The following is a 13,960-nucleotide window of genomic DNA, read 5'->3' on the forward strand; positions in this document are numbered from 1 at the left end:
GAGAAGACACAAGCTGACAGCAAAGATCAGTCAGAATAGAGATCCCCACTTAATAGCGGGAGGCTGTCCTCCAATATGGAGTGGACATCTGTCTCTCACTATTCACACCTTTGAGGGACACCACCCTTTTGACTATGGGACAAAAACTACTGACTTGCTTTAAATTTTTTTTTTTAACTTAAAGACATTTCATTTTTAAAAGAAATTTTAAATATCAGAATAGAAAACATGAGTGTTTGCCAGGGAATAAAGAAAGAGACCCACTGTGAGGGGCAGGATGATGGAAAGGCTCTGTGTATTGATTGGACATTAGAAAAGGACAATTTTACTGGATGTAAGGTACAATTTTTTTCTCTCTTTATTTTTAGAGAAAGTGATACTGGAAAGACAGGAGCTAAAAATTTACCTGAGTTGAGAAAATACAGGATTTATGGTATTCTTTTGTATACAGTAAAAATAATTATCACGGTATAAAGAAGAGTAAGATGAGAGATACCTCCAGCACGCAAAATGTTTAAAAATATTTTTAGAAAAAATATGCTTATACAAAGGTAACATACCTTTGTTTGATTTGATAGTTTGACTTGAAAACTGAATCTAGTTGTTTATAAGAACTAATTTCAAATATGTTTATCCATTTATCCGACTGATATTGAGAAGCTCTTCAAAATCTACCTGTGAATTTAAAAGTTTAGCAAACTCATCTTTGCCTATACAGCACAGAGTGGCAGCAGATCAGCTGGTAGCACTCGACTGTACAGGCAACTCTTTCTTAGAGGCCTTGAAGGATAGTGTCAAAGAGAGCTGCTGTCCAGCTTAGTTTCCCTTTGGCTATTTAATGTGTAGATAACAAAGATGCAGTCTCAACCAGAAAAGAGCATAAATAGAAGGCTCTGAAAACAGGAAAGACTGAAGTCCCATGATGTCACGCTTACTTCCAAGCAAAGCAAAGGTACTAAGCCAGGAGAGTCCTAACTAGGATGCTTTTAAAAGCACTGTTTTTGGTTTAAGGTTTGGCATAAACATTATCACATTCATCATTTTCCTCATCTTCCTCCCTCTTCTTGAAGCATTTTCATATATCTACTAGCTTAAACCTTCTTCAGGAATATATCTCCAAGATGGAATATGTCTTGAGAAACTAAAACATCCCTGATTCCACTGTTGTATTTGATAAACCACTGTCAGTACTTTCTCTTTTCTTTTCCACTGGCACCTGTCAAGGTACTGGAAACAGCCTGTGACCAATCAGCTAGCAAAAAGACAGAAGTGCTTTGCGCAAGAACCTGCCAGGAAAGGAGTGCTGCCAATAACTACTCAGGAAGCTTGGAGGTGAATACTTCCCCAGTTGAACTTTCGTATGAGACTGCAGACTGGGAGCCAACACCCTTTGCAGTCTTGCAAAAATGCTGTGAAGGCCTGGCTAAGCCATGCTTGTGTCCTCAAACCACAGAACCTGACAGGTAAGACATGTGTAATGTGTTAAGCCAATATGTTCTGTGGTAACTTGGCGATTTGGTAAGAAGCAATAAAGACTTAACCCAGGTATATATTTTTTTCTTTTTTAAAAATATGGAATGCTTCATGAATTTGCATGTCATCCTTGCCCAGGGGCCATGTTATTCTTCTCTGTATAATTCCGATTTTAGTATATGTGGTACTGAAGTAAGCATCAGATATATTTTTTTGATACACTTGCAAACACCAAAGACAAGAGATGATCTTTAAAGTACCCGGGAAAAGATGGCGGCGAATAGAGAGCATCACCCCTGTGTACCGCGTCACTGCGCAGGTGAATAACGAGTCAGAACGGCCAAAAGCTATCTAGTTAGGCATTTCCAGAAAAATTGGGGTGCACCAAAACCTAGAGGAAGGATTTCCAGCACCCGAGGATCAATTACTGGGGCTCAATCGCGAGTGAACCGTGCGCCCAGAGATTCAGGCTGATTGATCGGTGGCCCGCCCCCGCAGCCAGAAACTATGGCGCTGAGAAACGGCGTGCCAGCAACACAGAGAAACGGAGCTGCGGATTCTGTGGGGTCCTGCCAACTGTTCCCTCACTGTGCTCCAGGCTGAGTTGTGGGTTTGAGAAGGGGGAGAGAAACAGTTCAGGTCTGTCCTCCACACTGGACAACCCACCGAGGAAGCCAGTGGCCACCATCTTGGAGAGCTGACGTCACCATCGCCAGTTTCCAACAGATCGCAACAAGTTCAGTGATAGAACAGGTGTGTGGCATTTAGCCCTCCTCACATACAGCAGGGAAATTGCATAAAATCTCTCCCCAGCTTTCTAGGGGCGTGAATATCAGAGTGAGCGTGAATAGAGGCGTGGGGAAAGGTAAAGGCACCTAACCTCCAACTCCCCCCCCTCCCACCAGCGGTAAAAATGAAACCTGTCTCGCCAGCTCTCGGAGGAGGGGCTAGCGGAGGGAATCAAAACAATAGGGGCCAGTTCCCAGTAGCCTCGCTCCACATCCAGGAAACTGCAGGCCCAGAGTATAGCTTCAACTGCAGAGAAGTATCACACTGGGGAATGCCTGTCTGGCAGGAAAAGGGAGGAGACTAGAGTCCAGGAATAAACCTAAGCTAACAGGTTTTGAGAGACACCAGGAAGGGGAGGAGGGAGCGGCCTCACACGGATTGTTTCCTACAGCTGGAGGGCAAAATCTTGGCCCGGAAGGCACAGCACCACCTACTGGAAGCAAAGAAAATAGAAGCCTAACAGTGCCTTTTTTTAAAAAATATTTTAATTTTTTTCTTTTTTAAATTATTTTTTTAATTGTGATTTTTATTTCACTGCATTTTATTATTTTTTTAATCATTTCTTTTTCTTTTCTTTTCTCTTTCTTCCTTCTCTCCCTCTCTCTTTCTTGGTTTGCTTCCTTACCTTTTCCCCATCTTTACTCTTAAGCATGACCACCCAGATTACGTATAATTTACTAAATGCAAATAGATGAATACTACGAGTTGGTCTATAGTCCGCCTAAGCCCTTAACTACCCCCAAGTACTCCTGTCTATTCTCTTGTTAATATCTGCCTGCATTTGAGCAACTCCCCAAAGAAGCTAACATATACTAACCTCCATACCATCAAATCGCCTGACCTTAACATAAAATCCTAAGTTCAAACCTCAATTCTCTATATGCCATCAAAATCTGTAGGACTTTAATGAAACTAATGAATTTACCTTAAATCACAATTAAATCCAACATCTCTAAACATTGTCTCCCAACACAAAGGAGAGATATTGGAACTATAAAAAGCAAAACAAATTTAAATTAGAAAACAGAAACACAGCAGTCAAACAGAGTTGGAAAGTAACGTGAGCACCATGAAAAAACAAGGGAAAAAGGATATGCAGGACAACTTAAATTCACAGGAGAACCTAGAGGCATCAGAAAAATGGACAGAGAGAGAACTCAAGGCATACCTAACTCAGATGGAATGGAATCATAGAGAAGACATTAGACAGCAAGTCCAAACAATGAAAGTATACTTTGAAAACGAATTACATAAGTGAATTCAAATGGCAAAGAATGAGCTCTACCAGGAGATAGAGATTAAAAAAAAAATCAAACAGTAATCCTAGAAATGCAGGAAAACATAAACCAAATTAAAAACTCAAACGAGAATATTACAAATAGACTAGATCAATAGAAGTCAGAACATCAGATAATGAAGACAAAGTTTATCAACTTGAAAAGAATATAGTCAACACAGAAAAGATGTTAAAAAATCACGAGCAATCCATGCAAGAGATATGGGATGTCATTAAAAAAACAAACTTGAGAGTCATTAGGATAGAAGAAGGTGTAGAGGTTCAAACCAAAGGAATGAACAATCTATTGAATGAAATAATCTTAGAAAACTTCCCAGATATGAAAGATGCAATGGATTGCCAAATCCTAGAAGCCTACAGGACCCCAAACATATAAAACCGTAATAGACCAACTTCAAGACACATAATTATGAAGATATCCAACATACAGAACAAGGAGAGAATATTAAAAGCTACGAGAGAAAGGAGGCAGATTACATTCAGGGGTAAACCAATTAGGTTAACGGCTGATTTTTCATCCTAGACATTGAAAGCGAGAAGATCCTGGAACAACGTATTTCAAACACTAAAAAATAATGGATTCCAACCAAGAATACTGTATCGAGCAAAATTAAGTTTCAGATTTGACAATGAAATTAAAATATTTCATGATAAACAAAAGTTAAAAGAATTTGCAGCCAGAAAACCAGCACTGCAAAGCATTTTGAGCAAAACACTTCAAGAAGAGGAATGGAAAAACAGCAACCAAAACTAACAGTGGGAGGTAACTCAGTAAAGGGGGAAAAAATAACCAAAGAGGAAAAACAAGCCATATTAAAATAAATAAATAAATAAATAAGCATGACTGGAGTACAAACCATATATCAATAGTAACCCTAAACGTTAATGGCTTAAATTCACCAATTAAGAGACATAGGCTAGTAACCTGGATTAAAAAAACAAATCCAACAATATGCTGCCTTCAGGAGACTCATATGATAGGAAAAGACATACACAGGCTGAAGGTGAAGGGTTGGGAAAAATGATACCACTCACATGGTCCTCAGAAGCAAGCAGGAGTGGCCATACTCATATCGAATAAAATCAACTTCAAACCTAAGTTAATCAAAAGGGATAAAGAAGGACACTATATACTGTTAAAAGGAACCATCCACTAACAAGACATAACAATTATCAATATGTATGCACCAAACAATGGTGCTGCAATGTTCATAAAATAAACTCTCCTCAAGTTCAAGAGTCAAATAGACCACAATACAATAATTATGGGTGACTTCAACACACCGTTCTCTCCAATGGACAGATCCTCCAGACAATAGACGAATAAAGACACTATAGAACTCAATAACACAATCAATAACCTAGACTTAACTGACATATATAGAATATATCAACCATCATCAAGTGGATACACGTTCTTCTCAGCAGCACATGGATCCTTCTCAAAGATAGACCATATATTATGCCACAGGGCAACTCTTAGTAAATATAAAGGTGTGGAGATAATACCATGCATCTTATCTGATCATAATGGAATGAAACTGGAAATCAATGATAAAAGAAGGAAGGAAAAATCCTGCATCACCTGGAAAATGAACAATATGTTACTGAATGATCAGTGGGTTACAGAAGACATAAAGGAGGAAATCAAAAAATTCTTAGAGATAAATGAAAATACAGACACAACATATAGGAATCTATGGGACACAATGAAAGCAGTTTTAAGAGGGAAATTCATTGCCTGGAGTTCATTCCTCAAAAAAAGAAAAAAACCAACAAATAAATGAACTCACACTTCATCTCAAAGCCCTAGAAAAGGAAGAGCAAAACAACAGTAAATGTAGTAGAAGGCAAGAAATAATTAAAATCAGAGCGGAAATCAACGAAATTGGGACTTACTCAAACTAAAAAGTTTTTTCTCAGCAAGAGAAGCAATAAGAGAGGTAAATAGGGAGCCTACATCCTGGGAACAGACACAGCCCTAATATCCAGAGTATACAAAGAACTCAAAAAATTAAACAATAAGATAACAAATAACCCAATCAACAAATGGGCCAAAGACCTGAACAGATACTTCTCAGAGGAGGACATACAATCAATCAACAAGTACATGAAAAAATGCTCACCACCTCTAGCCGTCAGAGAAATGCAAATCAAAACCACCCTAAGATACCATCTCACTCCAGTAAGATTGGCAGCTATTATGAAGTCAGACAACAATAAGTGCTGGCGAGGATGTGAGGAAAAGGGTACACTTGTACATTGCTGGTGGGACTGCAAATTGGTGCAGCCAATTTGGAAAGCTGTATGGAGATTCCTTGGAAATCTGGGAATGGAACCACCATTTGACCCAGCTATTACCCTTCTCGGACTATTCCCTAAAGACCTTAAAAGAGCATACTACAGGGATACTGCCACATCGATGTTCATAGCAGCACAATTCACAATAGCTAGACTGTGGAACCAACCCAGATGCCCTTCAATAGACGAATGGATAAAAAAAATGTGGCATTTATACACAATGGAGTATTACGCAGCACTAAAAAATGACAAAATCATGGAATTTGCAGGGAAATGAATGGCATTAGAGCAGATTATGCTAGGTAAAGCTAGCCAATCCCTAAAAAACAAATGCCAAATGTCTTCTTTGATATAATGACAGCAACTAAGAACAGAGCAGGGAGGAAGCGCATGAGGAAAAGATTAACATTAAACAGAGACATGAGGTGGGAGGGAAAGGGAGAGAGAAGGGAAATTGCATGGAAATGGAAGGAGACCCTCACTGTTATACAAAATTACATATAAGAGGTTGTGAGTGGAATGGGAAAATAAACAAGGTGAGAAATGAATTACAGTAGATGGGGTAGAGAGAGAAGATGGGAGGGGAGGGGAGGGGGGATAGTAGAGGATAGGAAAGGTAGCAGAATACAACAGTTACTAATATGGCATTATGTTAAAATGTAGATGTGTATCCGATGTGATTCTGCAATCTGTATTTGGGGTAAAAATGGGAGTTCATAACCCACTTGAATCTAATGTACGAAATATGATATGTCAAGAGCTTTGTAATGTTTTGAACAACCAATAAAAAAAAAAGTTCCCGGGAAGGGCGGGAGACCTGGAAGATTAAATATTAAATATATTCAGTCAATTACAGAGAAATCACTGGAACAAGAATGTCAATCATAATATCAAACATAAGATACAAAATGCAAAGAAAATCCAGAAAGCACAATGGGAGGCAGCAAAAAGAAGCAATCAAAAGAGAAATTATAATACAAAACAAGGTGCAAGCCCTAGGATTAGATATCTGACCTAACAGTAAATGAGCTGAACTTACCTATTAAAGAATCCCTCAGATCACAAACCAGAACTATTTTCTAGGTAATAATAATTAGGGTTTGGCAACAACATTATCACATTTGTCATTTTCCTCCTCATCTTCCTCCCCTCCTTATACTCCTTTTACTGTTAACAGTACAGTTCTCAGTGGGGATTTTTGGCTGTAAATATCTATACACAAAATAGCTTAGCATTATACCTCATGAAACAAAATTTGCTTGAAACAGGAGGAAAAACAACAACAAAAAAGAGTTTACCTCGTCTTAATTTATCACAAATAAATGGACAAAAATATAAGGATATAAAAGATTTAAATAACATAACAAGTTAGATATTATTGACAGAACTCTAGACCCTGAAAACAAACACACCTTCAATGTCATGGAATGGTCATTAAAACTAGCCTCAAAAAATATGAAAATTAAAGCCACAGTACAATGTAATAAAATAGGAACTAAATTTTAGAAGTACTAGGGAATAAATGACCTTGCCACCTGAAAATCTTAAAACTCTTCCTTAAAACAACTTTGTGGTCAAAGGGAAAAATCACAATCCAAACTGCAGAAAATAATGAAAATGAAAACATTACATATCAAGATGCACACAGTACTTGGAATAATATTCAGAATCTCAAACATACGTGTTTACCCACAAGGGAGAAAAATTAGGGTTCATTTCAAGAAGTTTCAAGAAGTTTGAAAAGGAAGGAGGATTGCAAGTTCAAGACCCGTCTCAGAAACTTTGGGAGAACTATCTCAAACTAAAAAATAAAAAGGGCTGGGGATGTGATTCAGTGGTAATGCACCCCTGAGTTCAATCCCTAGTACCACAACAAAACAAAACAAATACCGCAAGAAGTCATGATGAGACTTAGATATATTTCACTTCCTACACACAGGTTACACAAAAGAACATTTAAAACTCATGTTTTAGCTAAAGGTATAATTTCTTTAATATAAAAATTCTAACAAATCATTTTAAAAAGATCAATGATCCAATACAGATAACCTAAGATAAAAAATGATTTAAGAAGACGGTTTACAGGCAGGACATGGTGGTACATGCCTGTCATCCCAACTATTCAGGAGGTTGAACACAAGGACCTCAAGTTTGAGGACAGCTTCTGCAACTTAGCGAGGCCTTGTCTCCAAGAAAGAAGAAAAAAAAAATCTGGGAACATAATTCAGTGGCACAGTGCCCCTAAGGCTGAACCCCCAGTATGGCGGTTGGGGGTGGGGAAGATAGTTAACAGAGAAGAATACACTGGCTCATCAATACTTGAAAAAATGTTCAAACTCATTAATGAAAGAAATGCAGTTCCACCTGCACTAGACTCATTCCTGAAATGCTTTGATTGTCAAAGATCAGAAGCACTGGGTGAAGCACAGGGAAGCAGGTACTTTCCTATGTTGCTTTTGAAAATGTGAATGGAGACCAACTGGGCAAAATCTCTCAATGACTGATAAATAAAAGGTGATTTCTTGTAAAGTTCAGAGACAGGTAATACTAATCTGTGCGTCCAGAAAGTAAAATGGTGTTTATTGCTATGGTGAGGGAATAGAAGCGGGTAATAGGGACGCTTCTAGGATGCCATGATGCTTACTTGCTGATGTACAGGTCATAATCGAGGGCTCAGTTTGTGAAAAATGAGTGTAAGCATATACTTAGGATTTTGCACACTTTTCTATGTGTTTCATCTTGTGTTATGGGGGACTACAATTACAAAATTTACATATGAGCAAACATGATCTTTTATCCACATCTAAGCATTTATCCTATAAATGGTTTTTAGTCTGTGGAGAGGTTTGCCTCCAAACGTCATCTGACAATGTCTGAAGACATTTCTTTTTGGGCTAGGTCAGGGTAGTCACAACTCCTTATTTAGAGCAGTCAGAGGTTAAGAACACAGATAAACTTCCTAAGTACATAAGACAGTCCCCCATAACAAAGAATTATCCAGCTCAGTGTGTCACTCGTTCCGAGCCTGGGAAAACATGCTATAGATAAATGCAATTATTAATGCAATAGGGAAAAATAGTGAAAGTGAAGAATGATAATACCTTAATTAGCAAAGTGGTTGAAGTTGATGTCACTAGTCATAAGACATATTAACCTTATCACCTCAGTTGTATTCTTCCCAGTAATGCATAACTTCAACCTAGTTATAAAAAACATCAGACAAACCCAAATGACAAAACTCTCCAATGGTGTCAAGGTCATGAAAGACGAGGAAAAATGAGGAATTGTCATCGCCTGAAGAGACAATAATGACCAAAAGCAAAAGGGGCTCCTGGTTTGGAATGTGGTACAGAAAAAGGACACGAATGGGAAAACTGGTGAAATCCAAATGCTTAGTTCATTGTAAGGATTTTAAAATTCTTTAAATTTTTAAACTGATAAATTGTACACATTTATGGGGCACCGTGTGCTGTTTCAATCATGTATACCTTCTGTGATGTGCAATCACAGCGTATCTATGTCCTCAAACATTTATAATTTCTTTGTAAATTTCTTGGTCTTAATGGTTCTATGATGTTACGGTTTGGATGTGAGGTGTCCCCCAAAAGCTCATGTGTGAGATAATGCAAGAAGGTTCAGAGGAGAAATGATTAGAGTCTTAACCCAATCAGTGATTTAATCCCCTGACAGGGATTAACTGACTGGTAACTGAAGTAGTGGGGTGTGGCTGGAGGAGGTGGGAATTAGGACATGGCTTTGGAGTATGTATTTGTACCTGGAGAGTGGAGTCTCTCTGCTTCCTGATCACCATGGTGCCAGCTGTTTCCCTCCGCCACACTCTCCGCCATGATGTTCAGCCTCATCTCCGGCCCTGAGAAATGGAGCCAGTCTTCTATGCACTAAGACCTCTAAAACTGTGAGCCCTCAAATAAATTTTTCCTCCTCTACAATTGTGCTGGTTGGGTCTTTAAGTCATAGCAGTGAGAAAGTTGACTAAAATATACGATTAAATAAGGTGTTAACAAAAGGAGTAGTTTGGTGAGTGGCATGTATTATTTTTGTGCCTCTTTTTTGAAAGCTAAAATTATCTCATAATAAAATTAAAATCTATCACAATCTATAGTTAGAAAAAAGTTAAAAGGTGGGGCAACTATATTTTTACTAGTATTGACCAATTCCAAGTTGCACTGTTAAGAGAAAAGAAGGCAAGACTTCACAAAAATATGGTGAGGCATGCTAGTGTTTATAGAGAAAAGGAAATGTATAAATGGTTGTATTTTGAATTTTTGCCTTATGTATATATTGAAATAACATAATAAGAAATAACATAATTCCAAAACATTCATAATGATAACTGAACATCTGTAGTAGAGGTGGTCTCTGCTATAGTTTGGATCATAAATATCCCTAAAAGATCCATGTGTTAAAGTCTTGGTCCTGGCTCAGAGCTATTGGGTCCTGGTGAAAACTGTGAGAAGTGGGGACTAGTGGGAGGTCTTCCAGTCATTAGAGGGGGCCGGAGGATTCTAGTTTGTTCCTCTTTCTCATTCTGCTTCATAGCTGCCATGAGATAAGGAGATCTGCCTTACTATGATGAGCTGTCTTGTCACATGCCCAAAAAGTCATTTCAGTCCAAATGACCATTTCAATTTGGCTCTGAAACCATGAGCCAAATTGAAACTTCTCTTCTTATAAGTTGATTATCTCAGGTATTTTGTTACAGTAACATATAGCTGACTAACACAGACTTTGTTGTAATTATTTAGTGCCCACAATCTGTTTACTAAGTTCTTATTAGATTAATTAGAAAATGTCAATGACTTTTCCAGAACAAATTCTTTCACTGTATCCTCAATACCACTACTTATTTAAGTCCTCTTCCTCTTTCATCTGGATGACTACAATCACTTCTCACAGGTCTTCTTGATTATAATCTCTCTCATACTCAACCCACAGCTTGCAAATCTCAAACATAGACTTCCAGTAAACCATCTTTCACTCTCTTCAGGACTCAGTGAAAACTCCTACTCCTGTCACAGGCCAGCCCAAATTCTCACTTGAACTCCTGTTCCTCTTCTTTCCTTGATACCTCCATGCGTGCTTGTACTAAATGCACCAGAAAGCAATCTGCAACCTTGCAGAGGCAGCTGTTTTGATCCCAAGGGCTTTATCCTGTCCCTTCTGCAGGCTGTACAATGCTATATTGGAGATACAGGGCAGACAGTGAGCACGGCCTTCTGTCTGGGATCTCAGTCCAGGACTGAATAAGTGGTCTCCACAGAGTCATATTCCTCTGCATTATTCAAGGTCAAATCCAGGTGTTCATCTCTTGTGAAGGAAGTCTTTCCTCCAGCCCCACCGGGAAGAGTCCCTTAGGGCTCTAACAGCACACTGACTTCACTGGTCCTGCCAAGGGACACTTCCATATGTCTTACTTGCTGCACCCCTGGACACTGTCTCATCGCATTAGCTGGCACACAGATGCAGTAACAGCATATTTACATGCTGAATCAATGAACGAGCAAACAATGAATGAATACATTTACAAGTAACATAATACTGGGTTTCAGCAGGGTCAGACAAAAGTGGACACAGGCTTAGCATGTACCAAGTCCAGGCGTTCATTATATAAGTGCCTTCTCGGGATTATCTCACGACCACTCAAACCACTCTTGTGAGCTAGACACTCACTGTTCCCATTTTACAGATGAGAAAATGGAGATACACGACTAATCTAAGATGTGGATCTGGGACTGTCCTGACCCACACGTTACTCTGCCTCTCCATCAGTCCCCAATTTCCTTTTCCTGCTTTCTCCACCTGTGAACTTGCATTCTCTGTATCAGCCAGAGGGGGTGCTCAGCATCCTGTCTTATCTGCAGTAGAACAGAATGCTTCCTGACCAGCTATAGGCTGTTCCCTCTCTCTGCCTGTGAGGTTCTACAGTTTGAAGATCTCTGATCCGAAAACTCTTGGAGTCAAGAGTTTAGATTTTAGAGTTTTTCAGATTTTGGAATATTTGCATAGACTTTACTAGAGATCATCCTTAATTCAGAAGTCCAAATCCAAAATCTGAAACTCCTTGAGCATTAAGAGGGATCAAGGATTTGTGATTTCCACTGGAAAGTGTAAGCCTTGGCTTTGATGAAATGTGGCACCTGAGGCTGGAAACTTCAAGGGGAAGCTGCTTCAGTCAAATAACGTTTGTGTCCGGGGGTCCCAGACTCCTCCCAATTCCCACTGCCCATGACACTTTTTGAACTGCAACAGAAAACCGTTAGTCCCTGCAAACCATAAGAAAAATGAAACAGCTCCCTGGCTTAACATGTGTCACCTCACAAGCTACGTTTATGGTCTGGTGAAAGGCACATCCCGTCTGTCTGCCACACAATTCTTCAGAGTGCTGTGTGATAACAAAGTCAGCACCCAGCTTCCGCCCCTGGAGTACTATGTAAACATGAGGAGGTCTGAGTTCCACACAATGACCTCCGGGATCATGCACGCAAGCCCTTACCATTTTTATTCAACTGGGGGTAGCACTCTCAAGGACTGTGAAGGGGACTGATGTCTTTCTCTCTCCTTCTCACAGGGTACCCAGGAGGAATTGAGAGAGCAGCTCTAATTCAAAGTGAGCCCCAAGGGGATGGTTATGTAAACTGCCTCAAAAATGTGTTGCTGATAACACAAGCCAAAGGGAGATAAAATAAAACTCCACTGGCTGGCTGCATGAAAAAGTGACTAATCCAAATTTTCCACAAATACTACTGCAGTTTGAAGTCTTCCCCCAGGCCGGCAAGCCAGGACTGCTTCTGGAAGGTTTCCTGCATCTCATGGCTACTCTTCCCATGTTCCTGAGGGTAGCAGAGACCCTTACCTGGCTGAGGCTGGGTGTTGCTCCATAAGGGGTAGGTCCCAGGCACCCGGCCACTCAGCTGGCCTGGGGTCAAGAACAGAAAGATAACACCCAACCTGCACTGTCTGGAGAGCTCTCAGAGAAGGCAGTCTACTGTAAGCTTTCAAACACTTCTGGAAAATTAGGGCTCTCTGCTGCCAAAGTCCAACAGCTTCAAGAGGCTGCAGATGCTGGGCAGGAAGCTGAGACCCACACAGGCAAAAGAGCTTTCAGCTGGGCGTCCAGCGCCACATACGACCATGCAAGCCCCGTCTAAGTAGGGCAGGGCCAGGCCAGGCAGGCTCCCAGACCTTGCCAGTCTCCCTCTCTGGCCAGGTCCACTGGCAATGAAGGGATAGATTTTATTTAAATCAGCAGTTTCCAAACCAGGCTGACAGTAAGAATCCTAGGGGGAGGCTATATAAAAATACAAATTTCTAAAACCCATGTCCCCTAGAGGTTTTAGCGCGATACAGTAACTTCTAATAGGATTTGGAGTGGGACACAGTAACATCCAATAGTCTCTGGAGGAGGCTCTAATGACCCATTAAGTTTAGAACTGACTGATACCAGAAAAGAGTCCTGCTTTCAGGTAGCGTTATGACAACCTGAGCTTCTTGGATGCCACAAGAAGCTCTGGATCCATCAAGATGTCCAAGCAGCTCTCTGCAGGACAGAAACAGGCTTTCCAGCCCTGGGACCGGGGATTTTCCACGAAAGATACTGAGTGCTAGAGAGCAATCCCTGGGGGTTACAGACTTCCAGGGCACCAGGAGGAATGGAGAGGACAGCACAGGAAGACACAGAAAAGGAGAATCAGCCAATCTAATGGTCAGCTAAACCAGGTCCCCTCCTTTCCCACTGACTCCAGGAAACAAGGTTGCAGAAAAATGACAGAAGCAACACCGCGTGTGTGCTCCGTGCCAATTGCTCTAGTTTATCTATTACTCATCTCTCATTACAACCCTATAATGTGTCCAAAGGATCTATTTTCCCATTTTGCAGATTAGAAGATTGAGGCATAAAGACTGTATAGTGTGTTCAAAGAAGTGGAGGCAGGAAGACAGCCTGGGCAGCCTGACTAGACAGCCCTTCTTCTTTCCCACTGTGCTACACAGATTGCACCTCCACGCTGTACCAATGGGAAAGAACAACATTCCATGGGAACGTTAGGTAGAGAAGAACACTGCACCCCTCTAATGCCTATG

The 13,960-nt window shown here is 40.2% G+C and overlaps 1 protein-coding gene and 1 non-coding gene across 3 annotated transcripts in view; both read right to left on the reverse strand.

Moving 5' to 3' along the window:
* Adamts17 (ADAM metallopeptidase with thrombospondin type 1 motif 17) overlaps positions 1–13,960 on the reverse strand; it is a 347,197-nt gene that overhangs the window by 136,189 nt on the left and 197,048 nt on the right. The window lies entirely within an intron of this gene.
* On the reverse strand, positions 1,567–1,673 carry LOC143395990 (U6 spliceosomal RNA). Its single transcript, XR_013090893.1, has one exon. It is a non-coding gene; the product is annotated as a U6 spliceosomal RNA (small nuclear RNA).

Source organism: Callospermophilus lateralis, chromosome 3, assembly GCF_048772815.1.
Source record: "Callospermophilus lateralis isolate mCalLat2 chromosome 3, mCalLat2.hap1, whole genome shotgun sequence".
NCBI lineage: Eukaryota > Metazoa > Chordata > Mammalia > Rodentia > Sciuridae > Callospermophilus > Callospermophilus lateralis.